The sequence below is a fragment of the Hemitrygon akajei genome, chromosome 24 (genome assembly GCF_048418815.1).
Source record: "Hemitrygon akajei chromosome 24, sHemAka1.3, whole genome shotgun sequence".
In the NCBI taxonomy this organism is placed as follows: Eukaryota; Metazoa; Chordata; class Chondrichthyes; order Myliobatiformes; family Dasyatidae; genus Hemitrygon; species Hemitrygon akajei.
Window position 1 is genome coordinate 56,811,502 of NC_133147.1, and position 26,360 is coordinate 56,837,861.

At 40.7% G+C, this 26,360-nt stretch overlaps 1 pseudogene; it reads right to left on the reverse strand.

Annotated features, from left to right (window-relative positions):
- Window positions 1–3,246: 3,246 nt before the first annotated feature.
- LOC140715626 (histone H2B 1/2-like) lies at window positions 3,247–24,877 on the reverse strand (annotated as a pseudogene).
- Between the last annotated feature and the right edge of the window lie 1,483 nt (window positions 24,878–26,360).

The following is a 26,360-nucleotide window of genomic DNA, read 5'->3' on the forward strand; positions in this document are numbered from 1 at the left end:
GGTGGGGTCTCACCAGGGCCCTGTACAGCTGCAGAAGGACCTCTTTACTCCTATACTCAATTCCTCTTGTTATAAAAGCCAGCATGCCATTAGCTTTCTTCACTGCAATGTTCTTCACTGCCATAAGGAACCCTAGGGGAACTGTGATCACAGTATGGTCGAGTTCACTTTGAAATTTGTGGAGAAGAAACTCAATTCCAATGTGTAGGTCTTTCAGTAAATTACAAGAAATCACAATGACATAAGAGTGGAACTGGCAAAGTTGACTGGAAAGGGACACTAGCAGGAATGTCAGCAGAGCAGCAATGGCTGGAGTTTTTGCAAGAAATGAGGTAAGTGATAGACAGATATATTCCAAAGAAGAAGAAACTTTCATTTGGAAGGACACTATCGTGGCTGACAATTAAGGTCAGAGCCAAAGTAAAAGCAAAAGTGGGGACATAGAGGTTTGAAAAGCTTTTAAAAACACGCAGAAGGAAAATAAGAAGGTCATGAGGAAAGAAAATATGAATTATGAAAGGAATCTGGTGACAAATATCAAAGAAGATACTAAAAACTTTTTAAGCATATAAAGGTAAAAGAGAGATGAAGGTAGATATAGGATCAAGAGAAAATAGTGCTAGAGATAGTGTAATGAGAGACGCAGAGATGGCAGAGGAACTGAATGCATCTTTTGCATCAGTCATCACAGTGGAAGACATCTGCAGTATAGCGGACTTCCAAGAATGTCAGGGAAGTGAAATATGTGCAGTGAAAATTACGACTCAGAATGTGCTCAAGAAGCTTAATGGTCTGATGGTGGATAAATCTCCTGGACCTCCTGGGAGTCCCCGTGCAGGATACCTGAAAAGTTAACCTGCAGCTTGTGTCAGTGGTGAAGGCGGCGAATGCAATATTGGCATTGCTTTCTAGAGGTATAGAATATAAAAGCAGGGATTTGATGTTGAGGCTCTGTAAGGCACTCGTGAGACCACACTTCCACACTTGGAGTATTATGTGGAGTTTTGGGCCCCCTATTTTTGAAATGTTATACTGGTATTGGAAAGGGTTGAGGGAAGATTTACAGGAATAATTCCAGGATAGAAAGGGTTATCATATGAGTGAAGTCTGGCAGATCTTGGGCTGTATTCCTTTTCTTTTTCTGAGAGGTTCTGTATTCCTTACAGTATAGAAAAATGGGGGGGGGGGGATTTCATAGAACCATTCCGAATATTAAAAATACTGAACAAAATAGATTTGGCAAAGATATTTGCCATGGTAGGAGAGTCTAGGATAACAGGACATGACTTCAGGATTGAAGAACATCCATTTAGAACAGAGATGGGGTGAAATTACTTTAGTCAGAGTCTGGTAAATCTGTGCAATTTGTTGCCACAAGCAGCTGTGGAGGTCATGTCATTGGGTGCATGTAAAGCAGAGATAGATAGGCTTTTGATTAGCCAATGCTTGAAAGGCTATGGGGATAAGACAGCGAGTGGGGAATACTGGAGGAATTAGACCAGCCCATGACTGAATGGTGGAGCAGACTCATGGGACGAATGACATACTTCTGCTGCTGTATCTTATTGTCTTACTGTCTAATCACTCTATGGGCAGGATATCACAGTTGCTTCTACGGTGTATCTTTTGAATTGTTTATTTATTTATTTCTTATTTACTTATCCATCCATTCAGCATTCGTTCATTTACTTATTTGTTTGTTTATTTATTCATCTTTGCTTTATTTGTTTGGTTCTTGATGTGTGTTGTATTTTCTTTTCTGTGGCACATGGTCCGGAGTAACAATCATTTTGTTCTCCTTGACAGTCATGTCCTAAAAAATTACGACAATCTTGCATCTTGAATCCTCAATCATTCAATCTTGGAGCAGTGTCTCTTCATGTCCTGTAAAGGGTTGGTCTGTTTCTGCATCTTCCCATAATCTAGTTTGATTAAAAATATACAGAGTGTAATTTCTCCTCACTTGAGCTCATTAATACTGCACATGTGAACACTAAAACATTGCCGACTGAGAATCAGAAGCAAAATACCCTAATCTAAATTGGATTATTACGTTGCTTAATCTATTCGATGTTTCTCCTGCCTCTCGGAAAGCGCAGAGATATAACCATATACAACCCTGAACAATCTCAGTAAAAACAAGGGGGAAAAAAATCAAAATAATGAATGAAAGACTGCACCCAACAGGACTGGCAGCAACTAAGGTGGACAAATGAAGTAAACTGTGCAAATACAAAAAGAAAGTGAATTGATCATAATATTAACTATAATAATGATAGAACAAAGTTCACACTACCAAAGCTAAATAATAACACAAACCAGAAAAATGGTATCATCAGTATAGTTGACCAATGACCAAAAGTTGACCAATGGAAGTGTATAACCCTCCATGCAATACATCACCACGGTCTGAACAGACTAGATGTCAACAAGAACGCGTCGAATGCCCAGTCCACAGATGGAGACCTTGTCACAGAAAGAGAATGGTTTCTTATGAGCAATACAGGACCAGTAGTAACACACACACCAAAGGAATATACACAATTAAAGACCAACACATTGAAGGTGATAAATGCAGAAAATGTCAAGGTAAACTAGAAACAATTCGACACACGATATGTTCCTGCATCAATTTATTTCAATCTGATTAATTACGCAGACACAATCAAATGGTAAGCGTCATCAACGAAAAGCTTACTTTAAAATACAAACTCAAAAAAGAAATTAAATTTTGATACTGAGCTATGCAGGTATGAAAGGTATCAATGGTTGAATTTAATATAGGGAATATAGAGATTATACAACTTGAAATCCCTACTCTTTGCAGTCATCCACAAAATAGAGGACAATGCAAAGAATGAGGGACAGAAAACATTACAACCCCAAAACACCCCTCCCTGCTACCATATACAAGCAGCAGCATAAGATTCAACCCTCCCGCTTCCCTCCACTTGCTCTAGATAAAGCATCAACCGTAGACGACCAACCATGAAAGCAAATCTTCCGGAGAGCATGATCTAGAGTACCTGAACAGCTATCATCCATTGAAACACTTCAACTTCACTAACAAGCGCTGTCCCTCTTGCACTCACTAGCGATGGAGGTGGGGGGAGAGAGAGACGGAAGAGAGAGAGGGGGTAAGAGAGAGGGTGGAGGGAGAGGGTGGAGGGAGAGGGTAGAGGGAGAGGGGGAGGGAGAGGGGGGTGGGAGAGGGAGGGGGAAGAGAGGGGGAGAGAGGGTGGGGGAGAGAGAGAGGGGAGAGAGAGAAAGAGGGGAGAGGGGAGTGAGGGAGAGATATCTCGTTCCAATCTCCCGCGATGCTTCAGTCGGCGACATCGGCGAGTAATCGTGTCGGCCTCAAGGCCGTACCCCTATGGCGCAAATCTTGCATACCTTCCAGGCTGCATCTGGCGACATCAAAAAGTCAGGCTGATCTGAGAGATCCGAAAGCCAGAACGCACTACCCATGAGGTAGAAGCTTGATTTGGAGCTATAGATATCCGACTCCAGATCCGACGGCATCAGCTACCTTGAAAAGGAAGAAAAAAACTTGAGAAGAGATGACCATTTGAAGGGATTAAAGTGAAAAAACTATCTTCGTCTTGCTTGCTGTGCAGTTGGTTCTCATTTGCTGGTGTCACCTACCTTTTTTCCAGCAGTAAACGCCCAATACTGGAAGCATCAAGACTAGGGTCACGACGGGTAAAACTGGAATCCACGGCAGAATTGACTTTACTAAAATAGATAAATAGCCAAGATTATGTCAGAGTAGTTATTGCAGATAAATGCTTTCTGCAAGAATACAGAATAAGGTGAGGCATTGGTTAAATAAAATTCAACATTTTCTACAATCCTATCCGAGGTTGACTGTTAGTGCCGGTCTTCACAGGGTTCTGTAGTTTTCAAAGAATATGCTGAAATATTTGACAAATAGAAAGATAACCTTCTATTTTTCGGGCCATAGTTCATTCCTAAAGGAGGCAAGATCTCAGATCATTCTATTATGGCTCACATGTGTCCAGTCATTTCTTTAAAGCATTTTTGTTCACTTAAGGGAAAATAGGTTGGAATGCTTGGTAACACTTTCTAGACTGCTGACACGCTTGTCGGTATCGATAATATTTTGATTTAAAAGGAACCTTGTTATCAACCAAACCACAGCGCACTTGAGGGAAACACGCGTGACAATCCAATATAGGCATCACAGATACAGTGCAGAATAGGCCCCAAGTTGCCATAGCGTCAATCTAACCGCTACGCTACTGTGGCGTGAACGTGAAAAATAGTGGCGTGTTTGGATAGCAGATGAAAACGAGAGAGGGGAAAGTAGAGGGCAAGACAACAGTTAAAAGTATAGGTTGAAAGTCATTTAACCCTATGAAGAGTTAACTTCCCAGTAAGTTGAAGACCCATATGTTCAAGATGATGCCAGAATATCTGCCCAGATAGACCAATGGAAGTGTTGTCCTTTCTGGTTGGTGCTTGTGGAACGATTTGACTGATTTCACTGGACCAGATTAAGTCATTTACAAAAAGAAACTGGAAGTTGTTTTTTTTTTTGAATTTACGCCTTTCTGAAAGATAAAGTTTAGCTGCATGGTTGGCTTTGAATAAACTTACCGTTTACGGAGAGAAGCACAGGATTATTCGGTGCCGTTGTTTGATTATTGTCTCCTTGCAATAATTTATAGACACGTGTAATTTCCGCTAGTTCCTGGATCTACATTCTGGATGGTGAAAGTGGCTGATTTGTTCTGTGCATCTGCACCCTGGGGAACCGAGTCGAACGCCGTTCTTATATAAGAATGTTCCGACCGAGATGCTTTTCGTGGATGTGCAGGTAAATGTAACATCTTCACCTTGAACAGCATGACTGGAGGCTAGTGATATGCTTGGTCTGGACAGATCTGTCACAGAAAGAGAAAACACAGGGAAGTCAAATTTAAAGATTATCAATGAATATATACATTATACAACTTTGAGATTCGTCTTTTAATATACCGCTAAACACAAAAGAATGCATTAAAAATACCGTAAACATCCAATGTGCAGAGAGCAAAAAAAAAATGAAATGAATACACAAGCATATAGCCCTGGCATGCAACTATTTTCGTGAAACTAGATATAAGAACTTAAGACATAGGAGCAAAATGAGATCATTCGGCCCATAAAGTCTGCTCCGCCATTCCATATTGTTTATCCTTCTCAGCCTTATTTGCCTGGTTCTCCACCACAATCTTTGACTCCCATACAGATCAAATTTCTCTGTCAATACACCCAATGACTTGGCTTCCATTGACGACTATGGAAATGAATACCAGAGATACATCACTCTCTAGAAGAAGATATTCCTCCTCATATCTGTTCTACAGGCCAGTCCCTCTAGTCTAAGACTGTGCACTCTAGTCGAAGACTCTTGTATTATGGGGAACATTCTCTCCATGTCCACTCTATGCAGACCTTTCATAGTTCAAAAGCTTTCAATGAGACCGTAAACACTCATTCTTTTTAACTCCAGTGAGTAGGTCCTAGAGCCTCAAACGTTAACCCATTCATTTGCTGAATCTTTTACGTGAAATGCCATTGGGCCATCCCCAAAACCAGCACATAGATCCATAGAACATTACAGCATAGAAACATTCTTGGCTGTTCTGAACCATTTTGCTGCCTGGTCCCACTGACCTGCCTGTCAACCATATCCCTCCATACAACTCTCATCCATGTACCTGTCCAAGTTCTTTCTTAAATGTTAAAAGTGAGCCCGCATTTACCACTTCATCTGGCAGCTCAATCCACACTCCCACCACGCTCAGTGTGAAGAAGCCCCCCTCCCCCCCATGCTCCCTTTAAAAATTCCTTCTTCCACCCTTAATCCATATCCTTTCTCTTATTTGCCATCCAGTCCCAGGCTGCACCAGTATAGGAAATGTCATCTCCGTATCCAGTGTACCATAATGTGCTTGTGGTCATAGGGGGTAAATACTATGGATTACTAAAGAAAATTGGATTTAATGTGGCTTGTGATGGAAGAAAACACGATTATGAGGACTGAAGCACCTAAACAGAAAACTGCAAATGGCAGTTAACGCAAACTATTATGCATATTAGGTTTGAATTCGGAGCGTGAGGGAGATTAAATATGAATAGTCCATAAAGGAGAAATGCAGCTCAAGAATAGTGACAGCAGTTTCTTCACAGTTATTTCAACAACCTGAAATTAGCTCAAAGTGGCTGTGCCAGAAAACATAGAGAAGGCTTGACCCAAAATCAGAGCCGGGGAGACGGTTTAGCAATAAATGAAATCTTCAGCAATAGACCAGCTACCAGGGGGCACAAAACAGACTTGAACAGAATCTAAATACAACAGCTAACAGGGTAAATTTAGGCAGCAAGAGTGAAGACAACAAATGGTTGAAGTTGGACAGATCGCTGAGTGAACAAAGACTGTGAGTGAAAAGGGATTAAATAGCCTGCAGGTGATGAGCTTGGAAAGAGTGGCGGGTGAATACTATGGCTGGGTGGAGACTGAGAGGGGTCTGAATTCTTAGACTGGAAAATGCCAGCCAGAACAGACCTGATAGATATGGCATGGAAGCACATGAAAACAATCTGTGTAAACCTTTGACAGTCTTGGATTTCACATGCTTTTATCAGACTCCAGAAAAAAAAAACGGTGTATAATGAAGTTTGGATCTTACAGCATTTCGCACAAGACGTCATCTTCTACAACAATAAATGCAACAAGAAATCAGAGATGGTGTAGAGATGTGATGATCTTCTGCAACTGTCTATTTATTCTAACATTGGTCCGAATTTTCCTACCGGAGCAGCAGATCCCATGTCATTGGCTCTTCACGCAACCCAGGAACATCTGAACAGCAAAGTTGCACACATCAGTATGTTCCCTGTTGGCCTGAATACCGTTTGTGCATTTGGACCCTCAATTTCCTGACTTGCAGATCCCAATTAGTTCAGATTGGCAACAGTAACCCCCACTGCTCTACTCAGTTTACATGTATGACTGTACGGCTAAATTCAGCTTCAATACCACATTCAAGTTTGCTGATGATACAATTGTCGTAGGCCGAATCAAAAGTGGTTAGGATTCAGCATATAGGGCAGAAGTTGAAAATTTGCCTGAGGCGTACCACAACAACAAATTCTTAAACAATGTGATTAACATTAAGAAGCTGAGTATTGACTTTAGGAGGTGGACTCCAGAGGTCCATGAGCCAGTCCTTATCAGACAATCATAGGTGGAGAGGGTCAGCAATTATATATAGCTCAGTTTTATCCTTTCGAAGGACGTGTCCAGGGTCGAACAGGTAACTTTAGTTACGAAGAAAGTACTGCAGGGCCTCTACTTCATTTGCGGTCCACAACAATTCACACAACATCTTGTGTCTAGTGAGGATTTATGGATGAAACTGAATAAGAAACACATGACGACATTAAGGGGACTATAATCCAAACCATCCAACAGTCCAAGTGATTTAGAGGAACATATTTGTAGACAGATTGCAGACTGTAGCAAGAAACAAAGTTGTAATGGTGTTGTCGGACATGATGTTAACTTTCCATATATTGACTGGGAACCCCATTCTGCAAAACGACTGGATCGAAGAGAGGTTGTGAAATGTGTTCATGAATGCTATCTAAATCAGTACTTACAAATCTGAAGGGAAGACTGCACAATGCTTGCTCTGCTATAAGGAAATGAAATATGGTAGGTGACAGAAGTTTGTGTAGGGGAACACTTTGCATGTAGTGATCACAATGCATTAGATTTAGAGTAAATCTCAAACGCAGTCAGTGGGTTGAGATTCTGATTTAGATAGAGGCCAATTTTGAATGTATCAGTAAAAATCTGGCAAGAGTGGATTGGCAGAGGCTGCTTTCTGGCAAAGGTGTACTTGGTTAGTGGGCCGTCTTCAGAATTGAAAACTTGAGAGCTCAAAGCCTGTCTGTGTCTGGCAGAATAAAAGATAACGATAACAGGCACAGGTAAAGAAAACCTGTGTGGGTAAACAAAATATATTTTGATCCTGGTTAAGGAACAGCAGATGTGCATGGTAGGTATAGACAGATAGGAAGAAACAAGTTGCTTACAGAGCATAAGAAATGTAAGAGACACTTAAAAATATCAGAAACGCTAAAAGAAGACATGATGTTGCTTAAGCAGACAAGGTGAAGAAGAATACTAAGGGCTTACAGGGCAAAATGATAAGGGCCAAAATTGATTCTCCAGAAGATCAGAATAGTAATCAATGTGTGGCGCAAGAAGTGATATGGGAAATCTCAAATGATTATTTTTTTGCATCTGTATTTACTCAGGAGAGGGATACAGAGTCTGCAGAAGAGAGGCAGAATGGCACCAACATACTGGACCTTGTACAGTAGCAGAGCACGAGGTGTTTGCTGTCTTGAAGCAAATTAGAAATGATAGATCTCCAGGGACTGACAATGTGTTCACTTGGACACTTGACAGTTTTGGTAACTTGCATGCAGTAAATATATAAGTAACTTTGCAAGAGTATAGAGAACTTTGGAAGGATGTTGCCGGGGCTAAGTGATTGATATAGATGGAAAGGTTGAGGAGATCAGGCCTTTATTCCTTGGAAGGTAGAAGATTGAGAGAAGATTTGATAGAAATATGCAAAAATATCAGGGGTATAGACAGCGCAAATGTGAGCATGCTGTTTCCACTGAGGTGTGGAAGGACTATGACTAGAGTTCATGTTTTAAGAGTGAAACGTAGATGTTTAATTGGAACATGAGGGCAAACCTTTTCTCTCGCAGGGTAATGAGAGTATGGAATGAACAGCCAGAGCAAGAGCTGCATGCGAGTTCAATTTCAATGATTAAGAGAAGCTTCGAAAAGCACATGAAAGATAGGGGTATGGAGCGCTATGGACCCTGTGAAGGTCGGTGGAGGTAAACCGTTGAAATCTTCCAGCATGGAGTAGAGAGACTTAAGTTCATGTTTCTGTGCTGTAATTGTTCTGTGACTGTGTGTCTCTGATAACAACATGACCATCCCAAAGACAGGAAGGAGTATGAGAGGGCAGGAGTGAAAGTAAATTTTAGTCTGCTCTTTATCACCCATCTGTTTTCCATGACACGCAGGTATCAATACATACAACACCCTTCAATCAAGAAACTTTAAACTCACCCACAACAGTTATTTGCACCGTTTCACTTCTCTTGGACATTACAGTTCTCCCAAGCATTGTGCGTGAATAAACCCAGCAGTAGACATTTATGCCGGTCCTTGTGTTTGTGATGGTAAAATTCATACTACTTTGCCATGAATTGTATCGGGTTTTTACTGGTGTTTGTTGTCAGACTTCATAGAGCAGATAGTTCGAAATCGGATGTAGGCCTTTAGCTGTTGTACAAGTGAAAGTGATCAATTCATCTGACACAGAGACTTTTCCCGCTCGGTCAGGAGACAGTCTGGGCTTCTATGGACGAGCTACAAGCATTAAAACTGAGTGGGATTAGATTGTAGGAAGCCGACAAGTAAGAGAACATTCTGTTTCATATGGTACAGCAATCATTCAGTAAAACTGCATATTTTTCATTTCTATGTCCTTCTAGTTTGAAATATTATGTACAAAAATAGTCTTCCCTGGAGACAAGATGTGACATACATCTGGATGAATGCAGAGGGGTTGTACGTATGCAATCTGACCTCTAGGCGAATGCAGAAGGAGTCAAAAGACTGTGATAGCAATTATATTTTATTATACTTCTACATCGCACATTATATCTGCCCTTTCAATTTTTCTTTACATTCGTGTCCATCATAGCGTACTATACATATGACATTTATCAATACCATTGAACTTTTATCTGATTCTACAGTTATGCCATGCACATTGCATGTGTAAACACAGTTGTAATATTCTGAGACTGTCAATGTTGCCATGATAGTAAACGGGGCGCTGTCATGCTCAGAAGTGTATCTGGGTTCAATGGATACATGTTCCCCTTCTTAGTACAGGAGAAACCTACTGTTGAAATCTAGACTCTCCATTGTTTAAACAAGTGAAAGGGATCACTTCACCAGATACATAGACTCCATCAGCATGTGTGGGTAATTGAAATATACTGAGATCCAGGTTCAGGACTAGAGGAGTTGTATTGCAGGTATAGGCAGATGAAAAGAAAGTTTCTTCCGGAGCATAAGAACTGCAAGAGAATATGGTGGAAGTTTAAGGGGAACATGAGGGAAAACTTGATCTCTCACAGTTTCTTTGGAGTATCGAACAAGCAGCAGCGCAAATGGTGGATGTGAGTTTGGATTCAATGATTAAGAGAAGTTTTGATGGGTACATGAATGATAGGGGAATGGAAAGCCATGGTCGACAGGAGTAAGCCGTTAAAATCGTTCGGCACCCTCAAGATAGGTCGAAGGTCCTGTTTCTGTGCTGTATGGTCCTGCGACTCTATCACTCTGGGGAAGACACGCCCATACCAAAGACAGAAAGGAGAATGAGAGGTGGGAGGGAAAGTAACTTTTAATCTGCTCCTTATGTCTAAGTACCTTTCCATAACTCGTAATCATCAACACATGCAACATATCCTTGAATTTACAAATATTAAACTCACCCTTTATTGGCACTGTTTCAGTTTGCTTGGACATTACAATTCTTCCAAACATTGAGCGCGAGTAAACCCAGTAGTAGTCATTTATGCTGGTCCCTGTGTTTGTGATGGTATAAGTTGGATGACTTTGCAATGAATAGTATCGGCTATTTACTGGTATCACTTCTCCGACTTTGTACAGCAGATAGCTTGAAATCGGATGTAGGCCGTTAGATGGTGTACAAGTCAAAATAATCAATTCATTTGACACATAAACATTGACCGCTTGGCCAGGACACAGTCGGGATCTCTCTGGAGGAGCTGGAAACAGAAGAAATAAGTCAATTTAGACTGCTGTAAGCTGACATGTAAGAGCACATTCTTTCCGAAGAGTTGCAATTTTTTTTCCATGTTTGTTTCCTTCCACTTTGAAATATTATGTACAACAATAGGCTTCCCTGGAGACAAGATGTGACATACATCTGGATGTGAGCAGATGGGTTGTACTTATGCATATTGCCCTTTTGGCAAAGGCAGAAGTGGTCAATAGACTGTGGTAGATAGTATATTGTACATCTGCAGATTATATCTGTCCTGTCAAATATTTCTTCTACAAACCGCATGCGTCATTGCGTACTATTCATACTGAAGTCCATAAACATTAAACTCATTGACGACATTTATTCATACTGTTGTATTGTTATCCGATTCTACATTTCTCCCAAGCACATTGCATGTGTAAGCACAGTTGCAATATTTCTAGCCGTTCAATGTTGTCATCATAGTAAAATTGGAACTGTCTTGCTCAGTATTAGTGGGTTCAATTGATACATCTTCCCCCCTTCTTTGTACAGGGGAAATCTATTGTTCAGATCTAGACTATTTGCTGTTTTACAACTGAAAGTAATCACTTCACTGGACATATAGACTCTGTCCTCACGGTCAGCTGACAGAATAGGTTTCTCCAGATGAACTGCAAATACAGAGAAAAAAAATCAATTCAAACCGCGCAATACTGACTCAGGGAAATCTTTACATGTGTTTAGCTAATATTAATATGTTATTTAATGTCTCTTCTGAATTTTCTACAGACCCGTTATTTCCAACGCATTGTCACATTTAGTAAGCTTTCCCCGCGGTGAACATAATGTAAATGCGTCTATCGAAGATAGCTGATTAACTGTTGTAGCAAAGTGTAACCATTCTGTTGTGTTCGAATGGAATATTATCATAACGTTACTTGTTCTGTTTTCATAATTATCCAAACTGATGGTGTGAACATGATTACTTCAACTTCCAGTAACATTTTGCTCACCATTCCCCTTCTCCCTTCCTCAATTCTTCAACCTGGCCTCTTACCTCTTGTCTTTACATGTCTGTCATCAATCCTTGATGCCTCTTCCCCTCCCCTTGATCCTATAGTCCACTCTCTTCACCTATCAGAATCCTCTTTCTCTGGCCATTTACTTTTCCCATCTGTCTATAACTTATTTAGGGATTGGCAAGGAATAAGTCTTTTGGGTCCCTTCGAGCAGCTAGCTATGTTATTGTCACACACATCGGTTCTGTGATTGATTCTGCTTAGGACTTTTAAAAGCTGATCATGAACTCTACCTTGTGGATAGTAAACACCACATCTTTTAAAGCAATTTCAGTACCTTCTAGAGATCGGAAATTACATAGTGGATGTCTGTTTTCTTTCACAAGCCTGCAACAATTCAGTTTCCTTTGGGTTGGCATAAAACAGATATGCTGAAAATGTAGACTGCACAGGTCCCAATGGACCTTATACATTTCTCTTCGTGTGACGTTGATCGATTCCATATCAGCACTTACGTTGGTTGCCCTGTTATGTATAGAATGAAACTTATTGCAGCAATTCCTTTACCTGTAACTGTGGAAATATAACCTCTGAATTTGAAAGTTGATAAAAATTTGCACCCAATTTCATACTTTGAGTCGACTTTTATTAACAATCTCTCCTTAAGAAATGCACTCTGGATCTATACAATCTTATAATCTTTCCTTCCTGAAATCTATCTCCATAAAATATAATTTCTGTGAACTCAGCCAAGGAATGACAGTTGTCTCTGTTGTTTACTCTTGATAGCGGTAGGTTTATATCAATCATATCAGAGCTGTAGAAAAAGTAAAGACAACAGATAATGTTGGTTCGATCACAAAACACATCGATCAAACAGCAAGATACAACAGCAGCATTCAAGAACAATCAAAATTTATCACTGACCTTGAACATTTTCACTCTGGGCCATCACGGCCACTGTGTAGAGAAAATTATAGCAAGTTACAACAATTCTACATACTACCCCCCTCCATATTTCGTTCAAAGTAGCTTCGCAGATGAACCCTCGTCATTATTCCATGACTTCCTATTGGCAGCGCTGTCTTCCCACAAATGCCATTCCCAGTCCTTCCCAACTGTTCAAGCATCAATCAGCTTTGTAACTTCTATTTCTGTCAATCAGGCACTCTCTCCACTAGACATTATTCGTACATAGAACATATGACAAAACATTTGGAACCTAACCTCCTGGCTCAGCATAGAAAACTACAAAACTCCCTACCCTAGCTCCCAAACTTCCCTTTCATACATCTACCTGTCTGTGTATCTATCTATCCAACAATTTCTCTCTCTCCCTCTTCCATCCCCTCCCTCTCTCCCTCTCCTTCTCTCTGTCTCTCTACAATTTATCAAATTGAATAGATAGCTTGAAAATCCCTATCAAGATGATTAACTGAATGAGTTCTATAAAGAAAAGAAAATCATATTTGCAGGAAGAGAAAGGAATATTTACTTCAGTTTCTTCAGAATAATCATTTTGATTGGGATGTGAGGGTAAACACTTTTGTTCTGTGCAGTCTTATAGCCAGACAGTTTTAGACTTCTGCATATATCTCACTCGGTCTGTACCCAACCGCCAACCTTCCTTGCAGTGTGCTTAAACATGCTGGGTAATGTTGTGCACCGATCTGTTTGCTCTTTCGGAGAGCTGAAGCAAGTGAAATGGCACAGTGAGGAGAAGAAAGCAAAGTGTTAACCAAATTGACAGTTACATGGCAAATTGGTTGAATCTGAGTTGGGAGCTTGTACTTGCTGAAAACTTACTATTCTTAGAAACATCAAGTGGGCATTTTAGTCAGTCCCACGTTCCTCAACAAATGTTAAATGCAGAAGATTAACAAATAGCTATTGTGGAGGTTCAGCATTGTCTGTGTTAACTACATTTGCCTTGTCTGTGCTGATAGATTCTCTTCCAACTAATTACGTCAGATATACTTGAATAGGTTGTGTACCAATATTTAGAACAGTCTCTTTGTGCAAGAGGCTGTTGTGCAGTACCTTTCCTAGTATTGAGCCTCCTCTCAGAAGTGCAGGAACCTGTGAGTCATCTACAGGGAAGAGGGAAGTGAAAGCAGAAATTGACATTGAAATTAGAAAAAAAATTGATATGTTATGGCCCTGCGAGTAAATTTTGCCTCTCTTGAAATTGTTGTGTGTCTGAAAATGATAGAACTAAACACTGAGGGTAAATAAATTTTCTCTAACCGCGATATGTTCGCACAAAGTTTCTGCTCTCCACTGCATATATCAACCTGCCTTACTTTCTTCTATTTCTTCCTCTTTTTCTGCCTGTCTCCCTCTCTTTCTTCCTTTTATTGTTTTTTCCTCATTTTCATTCTTTCTTTTGCACTTCACTTCTTTCTCTCTTCTTTTGATATTCCTTTCTTTCACTATTTTCATCCTTCTCTCATTCTTTGTTTTCTTTTCTTTTCATCCCTCTCCAGAAAAAAACCTTTCCCCATTAATCCAAATAAGCACACACACAGAAAATGCTGCAGGAACTCAGCAGCCCAGGCAGCATTTATGGGAAAGAGTACAGTCGACGTTTCAGGCCGAGACTCTTCATCGGGACTGGTGAGGGAAAACAAATCCTTTAGAATAAGCATTTTGTTTTGTTAAAAATTACAGCAGCATCTGGAATTATGAGTAGAAATAATTTGTTCATTGTCAAGAGATAACTGCTGATTTCAGAGGTGGTGCAGCACTGTGTTTTCTGAAGGATCCTGTCCTCACACCTCTCTGCAGATCTGTAGCTCGACGTGTCACTCTTGAAGACACAGAAAGTAAGTGAAGTTTAGATGCATTTTAGGATGCACCAACTTTATTAGAAATACTCCACATGTTCTGAATTATCACACAAGTCCTCTGGACGGTAAATAGGAAATGAAAAAGCAACAGTAAAATTTTAAGGAAGAAATAAAACTTTAAACCGACAGTTTATCTGTAAAGTTAATTCAGAATGGCATGATAACGGAAATCAGTGGCTTTATCTCAGTCAATGTCTAATACAAAGATGTCAGCGCCACAGCAGCAAGATTTCACTGAGGAAACAACTGAAAACTATTTTTTAGAAATATCTTTGTCTTTAATGTATATTCGTCACGGTATAAATTGCTAGATACAAGGAAAAATTGTTCCATAGAATATTTCACAGAACTGAACATGGGAATAGTATTTGTGTCTGACATTTTTTCCAGTAAATTTGGCCTCTTCGATGATGTAAACACTGCTCCAGTTAATGAGATCTGCTGTTTGCTGGACTTTATTTCTATGCATTTCTGGCCTCCGCCTATGAACCACAGACCATTACTTCTTCATTGATCTGTGAAAGGAAGGTGTTGAAACGGAAATGTGGTTTCAGCTCAGAGACACAACATGACTGCTGGAATTGAGCAATACGTGTATTTCAACACTTAATTTGCAAAGTAAAACAAATACACACACTTCATAGTATAATTTTCTGAAAGCAATTTTATGTGTTCTTTTTTAACCAAATTTGCTTGTTATAAGATGCAGATTTACCCGCCAAATTTGTATTCATTACTTTATCGATGTGATAAAATGTCTGAATATGTGCATTTGGTGACAACGTGCTAACAGAATAATATGGGGGGGGGGAGGGTGAGCCCAGGTGAGGGGGGGCATGCACTGGGCGAAGATGAATTTGTAAGAGTCGAAGTAGCAGTAATGCAATAAGTTTAAATCGAACCACGTGATTAAGTTTTTAAGGAATACCCCCAAATATATATTTTTTTAATAATACATAATTTGAGAAAATGATTACTTCTTATAGAGCATTAAAAGAGCTGGCTGTCATAAAGTAAGAGGCAGTTTTAAACAAAAGGAACAGTTATTCAGAGAAAGAGGAACTTGTCCCCACCAGGCACGAATTTACACAGAAGAACACAGATAAATATTGAGTAAACAATCCATCCATTTCGGGGAACATCTTGTACCCTTACTTGCTGTTTGAATTGAATTAACTTTATTTCTTACATCCTTCACATACGTAAGGAGTAAAAAATTTTACGTTACATCTCCATCTAAATGGGCAATGTGCACTCATAGTAATTTATAATAAATAGAATGTACAATGTAAGAAAGAGTACACTCAAGTCAGCTTCAGTCTGATAGCCTAGTGGAAGAAGCTGTCCCAGAGCCTGTTGGTCCTGGCTTTTATTCTGCAGTACCGCCTCCCGGATGGTAACAGCTGGAATAGATTGTGTTTGGGAAGGCTTGGGTCCCTATTGATCCTACAGGCCCTTTTTACACACCTGTCCTTGTAAATGTCCTGAATCATAGGAATTTCACAACTACAGATGCGCTAGGCTGTCCACACCATTCACTGCAGAGCCCTGCGATTAAGGGAGATACAGTTCCTATATCATGCAGTGATGCAGCCAGTCAGGATGCTCTCAATTATGCCCCTGTAGAACATTGTTAGAATTTGCGGGCCTGTATCAAACTACCTCAACCGTCTAAGGTGAAGTGCTCTCCACATGCACATCTTCTGCCGTCATTGACCAGTGGTAAATTTTAACAGTGTTTTATGAACCATATTTTGGAATTTAGATTCACCACTAGGCATCCCTCAGTATTTTATCTTGCAGTAAAAAAAGTAGTGTTTTTTAAATTCAGTACAGCATATATGTCAAACTCAAGGCCCGTGGGCCAAATCTGGCCTGCGGTGGAATTATCTTTGGCCCGCGAGATAATATCTAATTACTATTAAAGCTGGCCCCAGTAATCGAAGCGCCTATGGCGTATGATATGGCTAATGCTGAGTTTATTCAGGTACCAGGTTTTCAGGGTTTTTAGTGTTTATTCAGCAGTCTTGCTCGGCAGTCTTCTTCATAAGAAACGGAATTTGTAAAGTGAAACACTTTGTAGTTATAGCAGAGACTGAGACACATGAGAGCAGGCTGAAAAAATGGAGGCAACGAAAGCTGCGTTCACACGCGTCCGACTGATCCGGCCTGCATGAAGCTGCATTTTGCTCAATCCGGCCCGTGACCTAAAATGAGTTTGACACCCCTGTGTACAGAAACACAAATAGCAGAAGACGGCAACGCGGTTGTGAGACGAACACAATAAAACTGAAACAGCTAAACGTTTCTATATTACAGAAAAGCCTAACAGCATTAAAATGCCTGTTGGCAGAACAGCAGGAGGAGGAATTCCATAAATCTGTTCTGAAATGTTGGTTATTTCCCTACCTACATGAACTACCATAGTTTACACGGAGATTTAACTCTACACAAGCTGACGATCCGGGCAATTTGCTGGTACTGAGTACAGCCGTCCGATTATAGAATAATTTCATGAATCACTAAGTAACAGAAACAAAGCGGTGGTGCTTTTGATTGCGTCTGTACTGTTGTTCTGTGCAGAGAAGATTCTGAGACTGTTGTTATTACCAGGAATTGTTAAGAATAGGATTGCAGGAGGGAGGAGCTGAAAGAAACACTTGACATATTAGTATTTGAGTCTGCTCCACCATTCCATCATGGCTAATTTATATCTTTCAAACCCATTCTCCCCGTAACCTTTGACACTGTTACTAGGGAAGGAGCGATCAACATCCAATTTAAATATACCGAACATCTGAGCCATGACAGCTGTGTGAATCAATTAATTCCATAGATTCACCACACTCTGGCTAAATAATTTCCTCGTCATCTCTGTTCTAATGTATTCCGAGGCCACGCCCTGTGCTCTAAGTATTCCTGACTATATGCAAATATCTTCTCCACGTCCACTCTACCAATGTCTTTCTGTATTAGAGATGTATTAGAATGAGATCCCCCTCATTCTTTTAAACTCCACCCAATATAGCCCGAGAAGCAGCTCACGCACCTTTCTTTCCCGGAATCATCCTCCTAAAACTCCTCTGAACCCTTTCTAAAGCCAAAACAGTTTTTCTTAGATAAGGGGCCAAAGTTGCTCAAAATACTCCAAGTATGATCTGGCCAATGCTTTACATTCTTGTTTCATTCCATTTGGCTTCCTTCCAAGCAACTCAACCTGCAAGTTAACTTCAAGAATTCTGCACGAAGACTTCAAAGTCTCTGTCTCTCTGATTTGTGTATGTGATTCCCATTTAGAAGATTGTCTACTCCTTCAAAACTACAAACACCACTGAACAGATGACGCCATTGCTATCACAGTCCATCTGGCCCTAACCCACCTGGACAAAAAAAAGACACATACGTTCGAATGCTGTTCATAGACTTCAGTTCAGCATTCAACACAATCATCCCTCAGAAACTGATTGGAAAGCTGAGCCTACTGGGCCTGAACACCTCCCTCTACAACATGGATACTGGACTTCCATACTGGGAGACCTCAGCCAGTCCGGATCAGAGGCAGCATCTCCAACACCATCACACTGAGCATGGGGGCCCCCCAGGGCTGTATGCTCAGTCAACTGCTGTTCACTCTGCTGACCCATGACTGTGCTGTAACACCCAGCTCAAACCACATCATCAAGTTCGCTGATGACACGACTGTGGTGGGTCTCATCAGCAAGAACAATGAGTCAGCTTACAGAGAGGAGGTGCAGCAGCTAACAGACTGGTGCAAAGCCAACAACTTGTCTCTGAATGTGAACAAAACAAACGAGATGGTTGTTGACTTCAGAAGGGCATGGTGCGACCATTCCTCACTGAACATCGACGGCTCCTCGGTAGAGATTGTTAAGAGCACCAAATTTCTTGGCGTTTACCTGGCGGAGAATCTCACCTGCTCCCTCAATGCCAGCTCCAGAGCAAAGAAAGCCCAGCTGCATCTCTACTTTCTGCGAAGGCTCTGGAAAGTCCATCTCCCAACCCCCGCCCCCATCCTCATCACATTCTACAGGGGTTGTATTGAGAGCATGCTGAGCAGCTGCATCACTGACTGGTTTGAAAACTGGACTATTTCAGATGTTACAGATTCAGCAACAATAAATATATAAGTGAGGCAGGGATTTTTATAACAAATAAAACATTTATTAAACACTGAAAAACAAACCCCCAAAAGTAAAAAAAACCACTAACGTAACCGGAAATCAGCTGCTGTGCGGCAGCTTAAACAGTTCTTAAAGCAATGAAGCTTAAACAGTTCTTAAAGCGATGTTGCAAAAACAGTTCTTAAAGCGATGTTGCAAAAACAGTTCTTAAAGCGATGTTGCAAAAACAGTTCTTCAAAGTAGTATTGCAAAAGTTCAAAATGCTTACAGTCCATTTAAGGGAGAGACTTTTTAAGACGATTTAAATTCTCTTTCATGTCGTGTTGTTGCGATTCCCAGTTGAACTACTTTTCCCACGAAGAGTTTACAAAGATGGAAATTGAAACGGCTTAAAGGCACTGACCTTTCCTTTACAAAACTGTACTCAATCCTTTCTGCTATTTCACAGGCATTAACATGAGCACAGTCAACGAATTCCTTCCGAATGAGGATCAAACAAGGTCGAACCTGTTTCACCGTCGAAATCGACTTTCCTCGATCTTTTAACTCCCGAACTCCGATCTCCACTGTTTTTTAACTAGCAGTATCATAAAGAAACTGCTGGCAATGACCTTTTAAACTTTAGGCATTAAATAAAACTCCATCTTTCAACTAAACTGCGTCATAACATTAAATCACGCAGTGGCATGAAGCTAACATGGCAAATCCAGCCACGAACTGCCCCTCCTCACAGGGAGGGGTCCTCCTTTTATACCCTGTAAAAAAAACCTGTCACATGACCTCTACTGGCGGGAAAAATGATGTCACTCCACCATCACAAGACCATTACCAAAAGTCCAGTATAGCTTCAACACCTGTCACGTGACACGGGTACGTAACACAGATCACAAGACCCTGCAGCGGATAGTGAGGTCAGCTGAGAAGATCATCGGGATCTCTCTTCCCGCCATTATGGAAATTTACACTACACGCTGCGTCTTCAAAACAAACAGCATTATGAAGGACCCCACACACCCCTCATACAAACTCTTCTCTCTCCTGCCATCTGGGAAAAGGCAACAGAGCATTTTGACTCTCATGACCAGTGCATGTAACAGTTTCTTCCCCCAAGCTATCAGACTCCTCAATACCCAGATTCTGGACTGACACCAACTTACTGCCCTCTACCTATTGTCTTGTTTATTATTTATTGTAATGCCTGCACTGTTTTGTGTACTTTATTCAGTCCTGGGAAAGTCTGTAGTCTGGTGTAGTTTTTTTTCTGTGTTGCTTTCACGCAGTTCAGTGTAGTTTTTGTACTGTTTCATGTAGCACTATGGTCCTGAAAAATGTCTTGTTTTTACTGTGTACTGTACCAACAGTTATGGTCAAAATGATAATAAAGTGACTTGACTTGACTTATGTTCTGAGGCAAATCAGTGTGGAGAAATCCACAGAGACTGACAAAGTTTGGACCCTATGGGAGGCAAGTGCAGAAATTGCCAGGGCTCTGGCAAAGATATTTTGGGAACAGGAGAGGTACCAGAGGACTGGTGGTTAGCCAAAGTTGTTCTGCTGTTTAATAAAGGCTCTAAACATAATAAACATAATCCAGGAAATTATAGGCTGGAGAATTTGATATCTGTAGTGTGAAAGCTATTGGAAAGTATTCTAAGAGACTAGATAGAAACATAGAAAATAGGTGCAGGAATATGCCATTCGGCCCTTCGAGCCTGCACTGCCATTCAGTATGATCATGGCTGATCATCCAACTCAGAACTCTGTACCTGCTTTCTCTCCATACCCCCGATCCCTTTAGCCACAAGGGCCATATCTAACTTCCTCTTAAATATAGCCAATGAACTGGCCTCAACTGTTTCCTGTGGCAGAGAATTCCACAGATTCACCATTCTCTGTGTGAAGAAGTTTTTCCTTATCACGGTCCTAAAAGGCTTCCCCTTTATCCTTAAACTGTGACCCCTTGTTCTGGACTTCCCCAACATCGGAAACAATCTTCCTGCATCTAGCCTGTCCAATCCCTTTAGAATTTTATACGTTTCAATAAGATTCCCCCTCAATCTTCTAAATTCCAATTGTATATCTTCTAGATATACAAGCATTGTGACAGACATGGACTCATTAAGGATAGTCTGCATGGCATCATGCATGGTAGGTCATATCTAACCAATCTTATAGAATTTTCTGAGGAGGTTACAAGGAAAATGGAAGAAGGTAAGATAGTGGATGTTGTCTACATGGACTTTAACAACACACTTCTCAGGTCCACCTTGGAAAGTTGGTCAAAATGTTTCAGTTACTCAGCATTCAAGATGAAGTATTAAATTAGATTTGACATTGGCTTTGTGGGAGAAGCCAGGGAGTGGTAATATATGGTTGCCTCTCTGACTGGAGACCTGCCGCAGGGATTGGTGCTGTTTCCATTGTTGTTTGTTATTTATATCAACAATCTGCATAAAAATGTGGTTAACCAGATCAGCAAATTTGCAGATGACACCAAAATTTGTGCTGCAGTGGACAGCAAGGAAGGCCATCATGGCTTGCAGAAGTATCTGGATTTGTGAAAAAAATGCTGATAAATGGCAGATGGAACTTAATGCAAACATTAAAGATACAGGACATGACTGCCAGCACAGAGCAGACACATATCTAGGGTGTGGAATGGTAGTGGTTGTGTTTTATAGGTCTGTGTACATAAAGTACAGTGAGTGGGTTGTCTTAGACTATAAGACCTTAAGACATATCAGTAGAATTCAACCATGTTATGATTGTAATGGGAGATTCTAACATGCAAGTCAATTGGAAAATCAGTTTGGTGAGTAAGTTTGTTGAATGACTGTGAGATGGCTTTTTAGAGCAGTTTGTCATTGAACATACTAGGGGATCAGTTATTTGCAGAATATTGTGTGTTATGTAGTGAACCGGAGGAGATTAGGGAGAATAAGGTAAAACTGCCCTTGGAGCCAGTGATCACAATATGATTGAGTTCAACTTGAAATTTGAAAGGGAGAAAGTAGATTCTGACATAGCAGTATTTCAGTGGAGTAATGGAAATTACAGTGGTATGAGAGAGGAGCTGGCCAAAGTAAATTGGAAGGAGCTGCTGACAGGGATGACAGCAGAGAAGCAATGGTGTGAGTTTCCTGGGGAAAAAATGAGGCAGGACAGATCTATTCAAAAAATGAAAGAAATACTCAAATGGCAAAATAGTACAACTGTGGCTGACAAGGGAAGTCAAAGCTAATGTAAAAAAGAAAAGAGAGGTCCTACAACAAAGCAATGATACAGGATTGCAAAACTTTAAAAAATCTATAGAGAGCAACTAAAAGATCATTAGAAGGGTAAAGATGAAATATGAATGAAAGCTAGCAAACAATATTGAAGTGGAGATTGAAAGTTGTTTCAAGAATGTAAAAAGATAAAAGAGAGATGAGAGCTGATATAGGACCGAGAGAGTATAGGAGTTGAGAGGGTCCAGAGGTGCCTTACAGGGATGATTCCAGGAAGGAAAGTCATGATATGAAGAATGTTTGATGGCTCTGGGTCAGTGCTCACTGGAATTTAGAAGGATGAGGGGGAGATCTCATTGAAACCTTTTGAACGTTGCAAGGCCTAGACAGAGTAAATGTGGAAAGGAGGTTTACAACGGTGGGGAATCTAGGATAAAAGGGCACAGCCTTAGGATAGAGTGGTATCTATTTAAAACAGAACTGTGGAGAAACCTCTTTAGCCAGAGGATGGGTATTTGTTACCACAGGCAGCTTTGCAGGAGAGGTCATTGGGTGTATTTCAGACTCTTGCAGTTTCTCTATGCATCCATTAGAGGGAGCGGTTCTGTTGACTTGGACTTTACTCTCTGGAACATAGAAGACTTGGGGATGAACTGATAGAAGTATACAAGATCATGTGGGGCATACACAGGGTAAAAGTGCATAGTCAATTTTCCAGGGTAGGTGTGTGCAAATAGCAAGAGATTATTAGCTTCTGATCAGAGTTGAGAGATATAAAAGAGACCTCTGAGGCAACAGTTTCTTTATAAAAAGGCTGCTGTTTGTTTGGCATGAGCTGTCAGAAACAGTGGTGAGGCAGGCACAAGAGCAACATTCTAAAAACTATCGAGATCAGCAGATGGAAAGGGGAGGTTTAGAAGCTGTGGGCCAATCATTGACAAGCGGGACTAACTTTTCTCTCTCCACCATTCATGAACTGAATGAGCACTTCCAGGTGAGGCTGAGATCGTCCACCTGACTGTTTCTGTGGCTCTGGGCATTTTGAGAAGAGCGACACGTCCATGAGCTGATATGTTTCCACAAAGAAACAGAAATTCCTGAATTCAGTCGTGGAACAATTAGTTTACGTTACATATGTGCAGAAACGGAGTAGTCACGTAGGGAATCCGTGTTCATACGGAGATGTGTAATTAATTTATATTGTAGACTTTTTATTCATTTTTGGCGGGCTTTTCAAATTTCATAATTTTTGGTAATTGACAGCTATTTTCCGCGCTTCTCTAGCTTCCGCTGATCATTGGAGAACCGGACAGCTCGCTCATTGGGTTATTTCAGATAACCAATCCGAGAAAGCGACGCAGCACCAATCGTAAGTATCCTTCCTCATTCCCCCAGGAGCTAGAAAAAGGGCGAATCCAGAAACTTTCCCTATTCTTTGTGAAGTGTTTTGCAAGAATGATTGGACGAGGGAATACCGGTGGTAAGGCTAACAGCAAACCTGTCTTGCCTAGTCCCGGGCAGCACTACAGTTCCCGGTGGGCCGTGTTCACAGGCTCATGAGAAAGGGAAATTAATGAGCAAGTTCTCCTGGGCTCGCCCCGGCACTTTCTGGAGCAGTGCAGAGCGCTTAATTCCGCGAACGAACCTATTAACCAATGATCAGGTGATAAAAAGATTCTCCAAACTAAATTCATTCGCCACAATATGTAAATGCCGCCAAGACTAACCAACCCATTAGTCAAAAATAAAGATAATATTGTGAACAGGATTTCACCGTCAGAGTCCACACTTATTTACGATAAAGACCGTGCGTGGATTCATCACATGAGATATTTAGTGTTTCTACACTTGCCAAATCCACTTGTAATCTAGTGGAATAAAGGATGATTCACCGAATGCAACCAGGTTAGTCTAATATGTAGAACACATCAGCTTGTAGTCGGGTGACCACTTACAAACTGCAGTCGGAGCAGAAATTGTCGGTTCTGTGAAACGACTCGAGTGAATCTATTGTGATTGCGAGTTGAGATACAATTCAAACCATTGATAACACGGGGTGTATTCACAACAACTATATCACTTCAGCAACAGCTAACATCTTCACCTCAAGAGTAAACACGAGGAAATCCACCTCAACCCGCTGTGTGAAAATCGCGACAAACTGACGGGAGTGAGCAATATGTCCGTGTTAGAAAAGTGGGCAGGAATGGCAACGACGGGATTATACGGAACACAAAGAATACTCAACATAAAAATAAATAAAATTACCTGTAACGTCAAACTGGCAGCCATCCAATATCAAATCATTAGTACAACTCTTCAACGGAAACTGTGAATGGCTCTTAAAAGAGCCTTTGGGCTTGTCTTAACATTCGGCCGCTTCACTTGGAACTAGTGTACTTGGTCACCGCTTTGGTCCCTTCCGACACAGCGTGCTTGGCCAGTTCCCCGGGCAGCAGAAGGCGCACGGCGGTCTGGATCTCCCGGGAAGTGATAGTCGATCGCTGGTTATAATGAGCCAGGCGGGAAGCTTCACCAGCGATGCGCTCGAAAATGTCGTTCACGAATGAGTTCATGATACTCATTGCCTTGGAGGAGATGCCGGTATCAGGGTGAACTTGCTTCATTACCTTATAAACGTAAATAAGTCTCCTTCCTCGCCCTCTTGCGTTTCTTGCCTCCCTTGCCTTGCGCTTTGGACACGGCTTTCTTGGCGCCCTTCTTGGAAACTTCCGACGGCTCAGACATTTCTTTATTCAGGTTCAAACACAGAAATAAACGAGACGACCTGGAGCGCGGCTTAAATAGGCAGTGTGGTCCCCGCCCTATGCTAATGAGGAATCGGGAAAGTTAGGTTCCCATTGGTAGATTTTGACGAATGAAAATTAGTATTTCAATCTAACGTTTTGATTGGGTAATGTGAACTGGCGAAACACCCATCCCAGGGTGACACAATTCGCAAGGTTTATTGGCAATAAGAGGACTTGCCATTATTGGCAACAGTAATAGAGTGTTGGGAGCAGTTCATTCCTGAGGTCTTTCGTTTTGGGTGGAAACGAAATGCATGGACACAAAATATTGTCTTTTCATTAATGGAATATGATCATTGTGTATCTCTTTCTATCATTCCATGATTTTTCCCCTTTGCATGTGGTTCATTTCAGCTTTTGAGAAAAGATCAAGATGAAGAATGATTGTATATCAGTAGCACAGGTAGTACAGTGATAGGTGAAGACATTGTCGATTCTTACACTGTACAAAGATAGTTTGAAAGATCCAGAGACCCATTGCTTTTCTGTTTATGTTCTTAAATTTCAGGTGACTATTAAGAAGATTATCAGTTTAAGTATTCAAATTCATGCCTGAGATATCTTCTATCATTTTAGTCTTGAATAGGTTGAAGAAGTATGCCCTGATTCTGTACATCTGTGCTTTGATTAGTTTTCAATTTTGTTCATTATGCAAAGACACACATGGCATTAGCGATCAGTCTTTCCATGATCATGACTGCTCTTAGCAATCTTTTCCACAGCAGTAGACTACCATTACCTTCATCTGGGCAGTGCCTTCACAAATTTTGGTTTTGACATCTATTAAAACAGGTATACCGAAGTATAGGCCAAACATTATTTTTGGTTTCGTTGAGGTTGCAGGGTGGAGGCAGCTGTATATAATTGTTATGGGTTGCTGCCCATGTTGGAGTTGAACAAAATGAAGTAGCAGATATTCTAGCCAACCAATCAGTTAATTTTAAGGATATCAATATCATAGTGCCTTTGCATATAGGGGAGATGAAACCTATAACTAACTAAAACATCAATTTGATCACTGTAGCAACAATGCTTGGATAAAGAAACTAAAGGATGGCAATTATATCAAATTGAGATGATGGTGAAAACTCAGATAATGTGTATAAAGTTATAGTTTCACATTTACATTTTGGAAATACTAGGTTGAATGACTCCTTGTTCACAATTAATATGCACGATATGAGCATTTGTATGGAGTGCACTTCACAGGAACTTGTGCAAAATAGATTGATTAAATGCAATTCCCATGAAATGCAAAGGAAGCATCTAAATTTAACATGGAAAGTTTGTTAGGATATCACTGCTGTTGTAATATATGTCTGTATTTGATGTTCTGAAAAGTAATAAACATTTTGATATTTTTTTGAGGGAGAATTTAATTGGTATTCTTCCTGTCTCTTTCCTCCACACTCCAGTTCAGG